This window comes from Berghia stephanieae, chromosome 5, assembly GCF_034508935.2.
Source record: "Berghia stephanieae isolate SIO BIC M18660-M18661 chromosome 5, UCSD_Bste_1.3, whole genome shotgun sequence".
Lineage (NCBI taxonomy): Eukaryota > Metazoa > Mollusca > Gastropoda > Nudibranchia > Aeolidiidae > Berghia > Berghia stephanieae.
In genome coordinates, this window is record NC_088364.1 from 10,445,778 (window position 1) to 10,450,777 (window position 5,000).

Below are 5,000 nucleotides of genomic sequence, written 5' to 3' on the forward strand. Positions count from 1 at the left end.
TCCCGTGATGTTTGACGGCTATTATGCCAGTCATGTCTGACGGCTATGCCAGTGATGTTTGACGGCTATTATGCCAGTCATGTCTGACGGCTATGCCAGTGATGTTTGACGGCTATGCCAGTGATATTTGACGGCTATGCCAGTGATATTTGACGGCTATGCCAGTCATGTCTGACGGCTATGCCAGTGATATTTGACGGCTATGCCAGTCATGTCTGACGGCTATGCCAGTGATATTTGACGGCTATGCCAGTCATGATTGACGGCTATGCCAGTGATGTTTGACAGCTATGCCAGTGATATTTGACGGCTATGCCAGTCATGATTGACGGCTATGCCAGTGATATTTGACGGCTATGCCAGTGATATTTGACGGCTATGCCAGTCATGTCTGACGGCTATGCCAGTGATATTTGACGGCTATGCCAGTCATGTCTGACGGCTATGCCAGTGATATTTGACGGCTATGCCAGTCATGATTGACGGCTATGCCAGTGATGTTTGACGGCTATGGCAGTGATATTTGACGGCTATGCCAGTGATGTTTGACGGCTATGCCAGTGATATTTGACGGCTATGCCAGTGATGTTTGACAGCTATGCCAGTGATGTTTGACGGCCTTGCCAGTGATGTTTGACGGCTAAGCCAGTGATGTTTGACGGCTATGCCAGTGATGCTTATATTGTTTCGTCTTTGAGCTGTTTCAACCTCGTAATCGAAATTGAGAGACAATGTTGTTTGAACCCAATGCCCAAAATAATTGTGAATAATTCAGCTTAACCACGCCACTTTCACATTATCTCATTCGTCTGTAGTGGTGTTTCATTCATCCTGTTTTTGTTGATAAAGGGGAAAATCCGAAACGTCGACATTATCTGTTTTCGTTTATTAAATTGAAGCTTACAATCAATTTCACAATGTTATTTCTTTGTGTCTAGATGGGAATTTTAGTTAATTCTCTCCTTACAGACCAATTCCAGTATTTTCCCCAAAATGGCAGGCTTACCCAGCAGAAAAATGGATTTTCTAAACTCAAACAATCTCTCAACAAAACAACTTTATGTTCATATTAATCAAACAAAGAACAGTGTGATGTACAAAATAACTCTGAATAAGAAAAAATGTATAATGTGTTGTATGTAACAATACGCTTCAACAGTTAACGTCACTTCCCCCGTAATGACGCATGGTAACTTAGTAACTGGCTCTAAACTATCGGAACAATGGCGGACGCACTTATGAAATATTTCTCCGACGAACATAAAAGCGTATCCAGAGGGGAAAAAAACATAAATCTGATCATGTTTTGGCTTTTACACACTCTGTTCACAAGACATATGAAAAGTTCTAGCCAGCATGAAGAATAAAAAGTAACGATTTTCTTTGTTTAGAACCACGATGGTCGCCGTTGCTGGGCGACGCGACATCAGACTATTGATTGCAATTGTGACGATGTTGTATTAGGTGGTAAGGAGAGGGGTATTGTCAAAATATGGGCATCGATGGATTGCTTGTAGAATCTTCCCTATTTGACCGTAGCCATTGTTAAGTTATAGCCTGACACTGAAACCAAAAAAAAATTGAAAAAACTGGCAATTTGACGTCATTATTTGGTTTTTGTACCGCCTAGTGAGTTGTCGTTAGTAGTGCTCATGGAAACAAGTGATCCCATTGGTTGGACTATTGAATACAACTCATGATTTGTTTTCTTTTGTGGCAAAAGACTGGCATTTTACGTCATTTTTGGGTCAGTTCCAGGTTATAGATAGAATGCGCTTGGCCAAGGAGTTCACAACATTGCCACCCGGAAGTATAACGGACCAACACACAAACTCTGTGTAACCATGAACTTTTATAGTCTGGTTAATACAGTTTAGTGAGAACAACTCACAAACGCGGATGGCAAAAACGATAACAAAGGCCTGAGTGACGTCATCTGCATACTATCTATACCGTCTTTCTTTTAAACTAATAAATAGAGGTGCCTAAATGAGTCTATAAAGATAAAGGGACTTGAAGGGTTTACTTGAAAAAGGCCAAAGGCCGAAACGTCGTTTGTTTTGTGTTGTTCATTCATGAGTCAGATTTACTCCCTTTATCTTTATCTCCATTTTATCTGGCGAGAAATGACCTAATAGTTCTCGTAAGCGCCGGAAAACCATTAAAAACAAACAAACAAAAAGCACACATACTCACACACATAATATAAACACAATCGCAAGACAAATACAAATGCAAACATACATACATACATACAAACACACAAACACCAGGACCAATGTTTTGTAACCCCAGTCACTCATGCGGCAGTTTTTGAGATGCGGAAAGGCACTTTGTCTAAGTGCTACTCGTTGGTTCCTTACAAAGGTTGGGCGTTATTAGAGTGTCATAATATTGAGAAATATGGAGGGAAGGGGAAGGGGGGGGGGGGGCGAAGAGGTCCGATATATTTGGGTGTTTGAAGAAAAAGAGAGAGAGAGAGAGAGAGAGAGAGAGAGAGAGAGAGAGAGAGGCAGACAAAAGCACAACACAACACACACACACATAGAGAGAGAGAGAAGGAAAGAAAGGAAGAGAGATAGAGAGAGGGGGGAGAGAGAGAGAGAGAGAGAGAGAGAGAGAGGGAGAGAGAGAATGGGCGGGAGAAAGAGGGGGAGAGAAAGAGATAGATAGATAGATAGATAGATAGATAGAGAGAGAGAGAGAGAGAGAGAGAGAGAGAGGGGGGGGGGGGGAGAGAGAGACTGTTTATTAGATTTTTGGCCTAGAAAAATATACTTATGTAGAATTGCTTGTATTGTACAAATTCTATATATTTTATTACTTCGTGACGGACAGAATTATTGGACCAGATACTCTTTACTTATTGGTTTTCCTCTTCATAATCAAATAAAATGTGGCACATATTCTCTAAACCATAATATTATTTTAGTGTGATACAGAGGTGAAACCTGATGAGGTTCAGCCTCGCTTAGAGTTACGATCTTTGCTTCGTACTCAAAAGGTACAGAGTTCAACTATCTGTCGTGGTGTATCTATGGCCGTGAACAAGTCGCTTCGCCTACACTGCACTGCGGTTGACGCCTGGGTTATCTCAGTCTTCCTTTGGATTAGACTCTAAAAAGATAAATTTCCTCCGTAGGGGATGAATAAAGGGCATTTTATTTATATGTTTCATTTATAATAAAGATGCAATTTTAATCCTTGTTCTCAAAATTTGTTTTAACATTAAAGCCTTCGTAGGAGAGAAAAACTACCCCAACAATCACATGACAGGGGATCGAACCTCAGACCTCCCGATTACCGGTAATAAGGTATGAGGTCCGATCTCCAGTCGAGCAACAACTGATTTTTTGGATGGTTTTGTTCTTATATTTTTCTTTCTTGCTTTGTCTGGCGCCTTTCATACACGCTTGTTCCCCATCTCACACCGGTGCCTGCTCCTTAATTTCTTACATTCATAGGAGAGATTAAGATTGTTTTTTCCCTAAATTCTTTCCTTATCGACATTTTCCGGGATTTCCCCATAAACGTCATGTCTACCCATCAACATAATAAATTGATTTTCTAAACTCTAATTCAAAAGGAATACGTTTTTATGTTTCCCTTAGATAAGATAAACTTTATATAGATCCTTTTCTGAAAATTTACATTGGGTATTGCCATAGACTAATGTATTTCTGAAAATAGTAAAGCAAATAAATAATTAAAAGGAAATACAATGACATAGAAGTAAACCAACAAAAAGCTTAACAAAACTTACACATTAAAAAAATCTCTCATACATGAATGATACAATGCAAGTTATATGAGATTCTGTAATCATAAACTATTGTATAAGGCATTTAAAAGGATAATTCCTATATTAAGCCTTTAGTAAGATTATAAGATAAGATAAGACATCTCAAATTCTCTCACATATATAATATATTCACACCGACTGTTCACCCATCCACACAGTCCTCGATCTCCTTCTTAACCCTCTCCTCACCACCTACGGGACAATCGTCACATTCGTTTCGATGCAACCAACATTTTTCTGACTCAGGTTTTTCTTTAAATCACATTATTTAAAGAAAAGGTGTTGTTGTATTTGCAAGAACTTAATACTATTTTGTAACGCTTGTTTTGATATACAAAATTATGTATATCATGCACTTTATACGTTTAAAATTGAGTTTAAAAATTAAATTTATGTGTTGAGTTGGTATGCCATTTTAGTAGAAGTTTTGAAAATTGTCGGTAAGGAGGGAATTAATGCCACTTCTTGAAAGTCTCCTCGACCTAGAGGGTACAAAAGAATTTTTAAAACGTTCTGTTCTGGATTTTAAACTTATCACCCTGCCTGATCTACCTGACGTTTTATATTCTAAAAATAGAGGATGTTGCTTGTATGTCAAGATGTTCAACACTTTTTCATAGACAAGCAAAAATTTTAATCGCCTCTAATTTCAAAAATACTTGAGATATGATCATTCTGACAACTTTGTAAGATTTCCTATGTCTTAGAGTGTCGATTAAGTGGAAAAAATTGATTTTATGATTTTTTGAGAGATACTGTCCTTTTGTTGGTTCGGGCAGAATATTTTTCATAGAGGGTATTTTGTGTAGGCAGGGTGGACTGCACAATGCTTTCGTCTCTTCTTACAATTGCATCTATTATTTCTATATCCTCTGCAGTGATAGCCCCACCCCACCCCACACAACTGATTCCAAATGTTAGAACACTTTGAACTAGTGTTAAATAGAACATCTTAAGGATTTCTTTTGTAACGTGAAAAGAATTTATTTCGTTTTGTAAGGAAAAATAATCTAAAACTAAGTTTTGAACAAATATTATTTACATGCAAATGTCAGTTCAGCTTGTTTTGACATTAAAAAATACACAGAAATCAGCATCACAAAACCTATAGATTTCTCAAAATAAATTAAATAAGAATGTATCTATTACATGCAATATAGTAAATATTATATAAATATATAGATATAGATAATATGTA